Genomic DNA, 9,931 nt, shown 5'->3' with positions numbered 1-9,931 from the left:
TACAGTCAACTGCTCCTTATGAAATATTCTCCTTAGAACTGTTTTCCTACTTGGAAGAAGGTGAAGAGAAGACAAAGACAGAAGATGAAGAATTTCAAAAAGCTAAAATGATCAAAGAGGCCTCAGCTCTTGAGAATGCCCGTTTCCAGAAACTGATCTTTCAAGTTGTGAGTAGATAGAAATCAGTACAAATGATAGATGCTTGGTTGCAGTTGTAGCTGTAGAGACCTAGCTAATTAACTTGCTACTTGAAGCCAGTAGTACAAATGCAGATCCACTGTTATAATGATTCCATTATTTTGTTTTCTGAATATACTTATAGGTTTAAATTTTATAGAGAAAGGATGATCTCAAGTACTGTCATATTAAATTGGGACACCAGTTTCACTCTGCTCACCTTAATATAAAGAACACTAATAAAGATCAAAATTCAACTGGCTTTGTGTTGCAAATTCTTATTAAAATAGAAACTGGGACTTTCCAGTTTAAAACTGTTACTAAACAGCTGAATCTCATCGGGAGACAAAGACCTTATCTAAAACGTATTAACATTGCTGTGAATGACCTTGCTAATTTTAACTGGTTGCAAGAAATATAAATAAAAATGTACCTCTGATTAGGAAGAGAGGGATTCCAGGATATCTGGGTCACGCATGATGGCTAGAGGTTAAATTTCATTCTTAAACATCTTAGTTTGAAACTGTAGTCTACTGTCTACTTTTGGTATATTGACTTTGTAATTTTCCTTGTTCTGATCATTATAATTTGTTCCATCAGAATTGATAGAAAGTTTGTTTAGATTATTAAGACAGCTGGAGCTGTCTTAAAAATCTTACAGTTCTTCCTTACACTAGAGAAAACAAATTTGCAAAGGCAAAGCTCCATTAATCAGATTGAATCTTAGTCATTAATGACTGGTAATTACAATTTACAAATAAACAAACATATCCCTCAACTGTTTTGTTCTCTTCCAGAGAGATTCCTTTACAGATTTTTGCAAGTTAGATTATTTCTAAAATAAATATGCTCCACTTCACCAGAAATATAATTTAATTTTAATATAATATGCTATGATTCTAGATAAAAGTTTTTGTAAAACAATAAGATATTTTTACTAAGATAATGATTTGTGTTTCACTTTATTAGCATTCAATTTCTATTCTTATGATTTTAATATGATGCAAATTAAGCGATTTTTCGCTGAAACAGAAATTGTTATTCCAATCAGAATTGCTCTATACATCAAAAAGATTAATGCCTGTTAATTATATATACATATCTAAATTATATATATATAATCATATATAATTAGACATACATAACTTCCTTTCCCCAGTGCTTCTTGAATGAAATAGTGTAAAACTTTTACTTCAGAGCAGTGTCATACTAAATCATTAGAAATCTGTCGAAAACAGAGGAGCATTAAATTTTTATAATGGCAAATTTTTCAAGTAAGAACACCGCTAAGTTAAAATGTTAATAGTAAAAAAAGAGGAAAACCAAAACTTTAACACAAATATCTTAGATAATTTTCTAATCAAAGAAATATCTTAGATAGTTTTCTAATCAGAGCCTCCAAGTTAATGAAAACTCAAGAGGACTCTGTCAAAAATACTTGATATCTTCAGTGTATTGAGATAGATTCAAATGCAACTGAATCTCCATCTTTAAGAATCAGATAACTCAATTTGCATCAGTAGGCTTTCAAAGACTGTATTAAGTTTCAAAAACAATTGAACATAATATGGCTTCTGCTTCTCAGTAATGTTCAGTTCACTTCTGGGAAGGGACAAATAACTTCATTATCCAACATTTGTATACATAATCTATAACATAGTCTCCTCATCTATGGCAGCTGCTGTGGAGCACTTGCTCCAGGTTTGCACATTTCATAGTTTATACTTTTAATTTGTTTGTCCATAGTCTGTTATCGTCAGTAAATTTAGCTGCAATTGTCCCCCCAACTACAGACTTATAATATAATACTTTTCAATCTTTCCTTCTTTATGAATAAGCAAAAAAAAAAAAAAAAAAAAAAAGGAGAACTTCTTACTGCAGGTCACTGCTGTGAAAGGAAAACCTATTATTTAATGCTGTGAAGTATGTAAGTTTTGCTAATATGATAGATGGCTAAGAAGTGGAATTTAATTATTTACAAGAACTTTAATTATTTAAAAGAACTAGTGTTCTAAAAAGTAAAATTAAAAATGCCATAGGCTCTTGCAACAACAAACATGAAAAATTGTGCATGGATTTTTTTTTATTTTAAAAGGCTACTCCTTTCATTTACAGTTATAGAAAATAAATCTGACAGAGTATATGATGTGAGAGGAAAAGAATTATGGAGTATGAGCTGCAGATCACAGAGGGAGAGAGATGAAAGAAAAACTAAATGGAGAATTTTCCCTGATAGATTGTGTAGTTACCTACATTTTACATACACATAAAGAAGAGGTTGTCTGAATTGTACACCTCCGTTAGAGTGATATGTTATCCTTAGTTTTAAAATATGGCGTTATCTTAACGATATATTTCAAAGATTCTTCAACAGAACTTTAGGCAATATAGATGGCAACCATGTACAGAAAAAAATAGGAACAGAGAATTTTAATTGAAGCTTTTTGGAAAAAAAAAAAAAAAACAACTCCAAAGATAGAAATAACTGCATAATGATTATCTTGAAGGAGTTAGAGTGGAAGGGATTGTAGGTGGTATTTATTTGGCAGAGCACATCTGTCATATGGACTGATGTGAGTACTGAATAGGAAGGAACTCCAAAATGTGGCAAGGGAGATAGATGAGAAATTTGGGGTATCAGGGAAACAGGTTAAACTGCAGTGCTGCTGCAGGTAGCTGAAATCACACTGATGAGCAGAGGATGGCAGAAGAGCAGGGAGCAGCTCCATAGATGACACCCACAGGTTTTTGCACTTTTAAAGGAGTGTAGAAGGGAAGTAGACGCTACAAGTGACACCAACAAGTGCTCATAGAGTCAGTGACAGATATTTGTATTAACACAATTCCCAAGTTACATTCTTCCTGGGCAGAATGAAAGAAAACATCTGTTGCAGAGAATGCAGAGGCTTTGCATTTAGGAGACATTTGAGCTTTTATGCACAATTCAGACTTTTATGCATATTATGAGACTTTTATAGCGGTGCCTCAAATAAACTGTGTCTCCCTTGTGAAATTTCACATTGGATTGGTGATGGGAAGCCAGTAGCCATTACAATGGTAATTTGAGCAGGGACAGAGTAATAGCACTGCATTATGAAGGAGTAATGGGATACTAATGTTTGTAGTGCACCCTGGCAGTGCATAATAATGAAGGGGAAATATAAGTTTAAAATCAATCCTTAATTAGGTGAGTGACTTTCTGATTCTGAGAAATACTGACACTTGCCCAGAACTTCAGTACTGATTCAATTTTTTTGCAGTTTTCTACCTTACATCACACAAGTTACCTGCCCAGTAGTTTTTTAGAGGCCATTTGCTTTAGCTTTGATTGAATACAGCCACCTGAGTCTCCGAGTAGCTTCTCAAATCCCTCAGATTTGCACACAGCTTTATTCCTGTAGTGCAAATTATTTTATGCCATTTGGCATCACCTGCCAAATGAACAAATTGCATGATTCCAGCAGAATGAAAAGCAATGAAAAGGGAAAATGCTGGTATTTCAGGTGCACTTGTCTTCATTTTGATAAGTGTGAGGAAACAGCTGCTGAAAATTATTTCAGTAAATACAGTCTAAGTGTACATCCAAGTGCTTCAGGTGCTTCCCAGCATGGGTCATAGCAGGCCAAAAGATTAAATCAAGTGGTTGTGTCAGATCCAGTGCAAATGGCAACTGCTGGCATGATGCTGTGGCTGCTTTCTTCAGTTCCTGGATGGCCTGAATATCATGCCTTAGTCAAACATGGTGGGGAAACTGGTAAAATAAACAAATATATGGCATGATTAAATCTGCCATAGTTCTTACACTTGGCCCAAAGCCTTTTATGCTGTGCGCTAGCTTCAGTCAGTATAAGTGGCAGTAAGGTTGAGCTCCTCAAAAGCCAGACTGCAGAACTTCATTTTTACTTTAATATTTGTGATCCTTTTAAATTATTTATTTATTTATTTATTTATTTATTTATTGCAAATGACGTGTAAGAATTCTGCCCATGAGTTCAGCTGCACCAGCTTCATAGTCCATTAAGTTAAACATCCCTACTATTCTCACTAATTTTATAGATGTGGTGTATGGGCTGGGCAATTCTGCTAAATATCTTGCAAACACATTATCATCTGAAGACTACGTATACTGTATATAGAGCATGTTCATCAGTCTATGCCTTCACACATCCGGAAAGCCCAGAGCTTGCTGAGCACTTGTAGCACAAGGGAATCAGGAGTTTAGGAAGGCAGCAAAACAGAAGCAGAAAGCAAGCTCTCCTGTTCTCAATTCCTGCTTTAAATGCTCATTTTGGGAATTCCTTCATTCATAATATTACTTGAAGTCCCTGTGCTGAAGTCTGTGGGTGTTCCTAGAAATGCACAGAAACATGTTTATAATGGTAATCTTTATGGGCCAGGGATTAAATTATTGTGTTTTCATAAATTAGTGCATTTTCTTCTCCTTAGATTATTACTATTTCCACCTCACACTGCTATTTACTGCTTGCTCACTGGTTAGGTCAAGTAATTTAATTTTTTACTGTCCAATCATGATTTTAGGTCATTTAATTTATGGCAATTAAGTAAGCTGCTAGAAATTTCAGGACATCTCAGGTCATTTCATTAAGTTTTATAATTCTTCTGACGTTTAAATTTAGTACTTTTCAGCTGAATTACAGCTCTAATTAATTATCCTCTACATTTTGCATCAAAAGCAGTAATCTGCTCCTATCTTAATCTGTTAATAAATGGCAGTGTTTATGAAAAAGAATTTGCCAGATTCTTATTTTCACCAAGGCACTCCAAAAAATGACAGTAGAAGAGGCCTTATAGGGATGTAAGATGCAATGTCTCTAGTTTTAAAAATAATTCTCTACTGATATAATGGACAGGTTTTTTATAGTATCTAAATAAGGAAAGATCTAAGATTTTGTGAGTGCAGAGGCAAAGAGGCAAAAAATAAAATATGCTAGTTTTAGGATTTAGAGCCCATTTTTGTGTATATATATATAAATATTATATATATGTGTACGCTCCCTTTTGTTTGATATAATGTTGTATACTGGTATAGGAAGAGATCTTTTCTCAGTATTCCCAGGGGCATGCCTAACTCTCTCCCTGTTGACAAGTCTTTTTAAGGTTCATATGTTTTCTTCTACCAGCTTCATTGTTTTTAAAAGCCAGCCTGAGCAGTTTTATAAATCGAAGAGATTGGAGTGGGAGTGGGAGGGCAGAGAATGGGGTTATTTTTTTTGTTTCTCTGACAAACGGTTATTTGCAGAAACATGCTGACAGTTCATCATCCCTAGGTCTTCTCTGGTCTGGAAGGAGAGCTATATTTTGTGTGTGATTGCTTCTGATCCAGAAAGTAACAGCTTCATTCTTGTCCTGTATTAGTATAAGCACATAACCTCTTTGTCCTGAATAAAATAATTATGAGCTGTTTAGAATGCAAGGAAGAAGGGATGAACAGGGAGCAAATCTGTCCAAGGCAGGTATTTGCACAGCTTCTATTCTCTGACCTGAAAAATATAATAAAATTGGAGGAAAGAGATTATTTTTAAGCAACCAAAATTGCATTATGACTTTGCATTATTGCTGTTTCTGAATTATTGGTGGGCTTTTTTTTTTTCAGTACTATTTTAGTGTTCCAGTCTAATTTTTATTCCTAAAAATAGACCTAGTTAAACAGCTCTTGTACACATATATGTGATCAGGAACTTGAAGCAGGGGGAAACTGAGGCCATCTCAACTCCTCACTTAGGACCAAGGCAAGCAGAGGGCAGCCTGGAGCAGCCACAGTCCTAGGTATGGGGCCCTTCTCTGGGATTGGGAATGGAGAAGCCAGATGTCAGACCCCAAGTAGAATACCTTAAGAAGCAGAATGGCAGCTTTGTTTGCAGTCTGGGCATCCCAAACATTGTTTAAACTGTAATTCATCTTCAGCCTAACCCTCCAGGTATCTGCTTTTTCATCATCACATACATGCCAAAGTGGCTGCAACCTGAGCACACACCAAATGGTCACACTCCAGGCCTGTACCCAGCAGCAGTCCCCACCTCATTCAGCAAATGAGCACCTGGACAGTCACATCTGCTGCCTCTTGGAATTCCCTTGCTGCTCCAGATTTCTCAGGAAGACTGTTTTCTTCACAGTGAGGAAAGGAAGGGACCCATCATGCAGTCAAGCTGAAGCTGAGTAGTCAGTCTCCATCACAGAACCATGTCTCACAGTTAGCCCTTCTGCTAAGCAGTCCTTCAGAAGGCATGTGAGGAAGAATATCCCATCAGCAAATGGCTAAGGGGGGCACTACATTTACCTCTGGAGGCATGTTTCTACTCTCTATGGCTTGCAAGGGATAAGGAAAGAATAGTGTTTTGTTTCTCATTTCACACTCACCATCTGACCAGACACTGTTTATTTTATAATGTCCCCTATTCTAGCCTCAGCCCCTCACACAACTTCTCTCATACTCCCCAGAGCTTCTGATGGCTTCCTCACAGCAAATTCACTATTTCCACTTCAGCATGCACAATCCACACTGGCTGAACACATCACACCTGTTTCAGCCTCTTCCAGGCCCCCTGGGACCACTTAGTGGTGATGCCACGACAGCACTTCAGCTCTGTGTGCCTGGGGAGAACTGAGATCAGTTCATCAGAATCACTTCCTGGGGCTCTGCTTGGCCAGAAGCCTCCCTTCTGCAAGTGGCTGACTCTCCATGTAGCACTTACTCAATGATCCTTTCTGTAGGTAGCACCAAATCAACTCACCACAGCCTGCACAAGCATCACTTGGTTGATACAAGCAAGCTGTGCAGTCTTCCGCTGCCCTCTCTGCTCTTATTTTTATTCAAGGAGAGACAAAGTTGGCTGCAGGCCCAGATTTGCAGCTGGTGTCTCCAGAAGAGAGCTTACAGAAGGAAAAGAATTACAAACCAATAAACAAAATAACCCAAATTCCATGCTGAATTTGCAGGCAATGCAGCCATGTAAGATACTGGAGATGTAGAAGAAGGTTAAGGCTTAAGCTAAGCAGAGAATAGCAGTAGCCACATTTCTCCTCTGATCAATAAGCTGAGAATCCCAGGGGAAGCAGTGCTTTTACTTACATGGCTTTGCTGTGCTGTCCAGGAATTACAGTCTAAGAAAGAAGAAAGAAAAAATGGGGATTTGCTGACCATGACTTGCAGAGAATACAATGAGCTTCTGTCATAAAATACCCCCATTGCCAGAAATAAATTGTTGTCTTGAAAAAAATATATATATATTTAAAAAGCAGATTGTTTTCCCTCCTGAACTGTACATAAAACAGCAGTCAGAAGGTAAAGAAAGGGATATTCTGCAAGGAGGAAATACAGCTCTTTTCTACCATTCAGCATCGTGCTTGGGTAATTTAAGCAAATGTATGCATTGCAACAGCTGAAAATAGTGATGGACCAAGAAAATTGTTTTGGACAAGTGTGTTCCACAGAGCTGAAGCAGTCTATTTTCAGAGGCATTTTTGAGGAAAGTGGAGTATCCTACATGAAAGTGAGCAGAAAGATGCCCCAGTAATTGAAGAACTCCGTTGTGTGGCATCCAGATCAAGAGATCCTAACCACAGTCACAGGAATGATCTGGATCTCTGTTTTTACAGGCAGTTGAACTCACAGAACTTCTAAATGTTCACTTTTTGTTGTTGTTGTTGTTGTTTTTTATTATTATTATTCTTTTGAAAAACCTTGATGCTCTTTCAGCTGTCATTAGAAACCTTCTTAAAGCTTACCTGTTGACACAAGACAAAATTTCTCAGATATCACACTCCAACCAGAATGTTCGATGCTGGAATAGGTTGTATGTGAAGTTTTTTTCCTCTATGTTGCGTTCATATGACGTAACTTCTAAGTTAGCTGATCACACAGTTGGAACAGCCTAATTGACAATGATTTTCATTGACTTAAAAACAAAAGATTTATGAAGGGATTGTGATTGCACTCCACACTGTAATAAAGTTAAAATACCCATTCGAGGGAATACTAATGGAAATGACATGGAAATAAACAATCTCATTGCATTTATGTTATGTTCATTTCAACAGTCTCAGTTCCTGTTTTGTCATTTCCAATTGTTTTAAGACAGGAGACAAGTTTGTATCCTTAGCTGAAAAGCACTAACCATGTATCTCATGCAAAATAAATAAAAAGTGAAAGAATCATGATAGGCATTCTGTGTTATTAAGTAAATCAGCACACACCTACTGCATCAATAATTATTTCTACCGAATATCCTTTGGTGAATGAGGTGCCATCAGGGAAGGGGAAAAATAAATAACATATTTTCAGAAGTGGGAGGAAGCATCAAGCAGATAATTGCACAAGCATGCATACAGCTTCCAACCCTGATCACATAACAGCTGAAAATAATCCCTTAACAGCTAGAGTAAGAACAATATATAGCAATTCTGCACATGAGTCCTGCTGTTTTGCTGAGATTTGAATTCAGACTATGATGGGATGTGGCGTACATCCAAGAACATAATTCCTGTGGGTAGTATACGCCTTTCCCACCATTATTACAAGTACAATCTATGAACTTACCTCCCTGATTTCTATGGTGGTGTATTGAAAGTTTTAGGGAGATGAAGTCCGTGATGGCTATTTAGAAGTCAGGCAGGATCTCATCTCCTGTGTACCAGCTATAAACCAAGAACCAACTATAAACAAGAAACAATAAACGAGGCTCCAGCTCACAGGTTGTTCATCAGTGGAAAATCAAGGTAACCAGTCATATGCAGAAATACATTCAAAAGACCTAAAGATCTCTGTGCTTCCCAGATACTAAGAGTGGAAGAAAGGTCTCAAATCACTTTCAAAGCAAAGCCATGCAGAACATTTTTGTCCTTTTTGTTTGTTTTTTGCTTTATTTTTCACTCTTCCCTCCCCACATCATCTTCACTGTGTGTAGACTTAGAAAGGGAGACAGAAACCTTCAAAAAGCTTTTGCAAGTTTTCAGAAACACTGATGTACATCTAATGTATTGGTAGCTTGTATGTATGAGTTCTCATTTCTGTACCTCAGAGAGCAAGATGGTGGCTTCCCTCCTGCTGAGATGCCTATCACAGGCTGCTCAGGCAATTGCTGTTTACAGCAGTGTGAGAATGAGACAGACTCACAAAGAGTATTAAAACATAGCTCTTGTCAGACAAACTTGATTATTCCTTTTAGTAAGCACTGTAGAGTAAGTGAATGAAGGGAATGTAAGGATATAATCATGTCTGATTTCAATGTTAAGAAACCTTGCTGGTATGATAAATTTAAATTGCCTTGGAGTGGAAGAGGAAAGCTGTAGTTAAAAATGATTGACAAGTCCTACTGAGATGAGGGGAAAGGCATAGATGATAGGAGTTTTTCAGAGGTAGAAAGAAAGTTAGGTACTCAAGTCTCAGTAAAGCCATGGAGAATCAGGTCTTTATCACCAGTGTGACTTTGAAAATCTCTCATATTTTTATTTGCCATCTTCTCTAATTATCTAAGATAAAGTAAGTGAGATGTTCATAAAATTAAAAAATAATGAAGACAGGAATACTCATGAATAATTAGAATCGTAAAGAAAGATCAAATGTATCTGACTGTGAAGAAAGTGATCTGGTCAGAAACAATTGAAAACTGGTGTATTTGCAGGGGGCTGAAGTAACCAGGAATACGAACTGAAAGAGAGAACAAGAGAGAAAGAGAGAGAGAGAGAGAAAAGAAAGAAAGAAAGAAAGAAAGAAAGAAAGAAAGAAAGAAAGAAA

Source organism: Lagopus leucura, unplaced genomic scaffold (genome assembly GCF_019238085.1).
Source record: "Lagopus leucura isolate 7727_CA_CO unplaced genomic scaffold, USGS_WTPT01 Super-Scaffold_100004, whole genome shotgun sequence".
NCBI classification, from domain to species: Eukaryota; Metazoa; Chordata; class Aves; order Galliformes; family Phasianidae; genus Lagopus; species Lagopus leucura.
The sequence above is the reverse complement of the archived record's forward strand: the minus strand, read 5'-3'. Positions refer to the sequence as shown.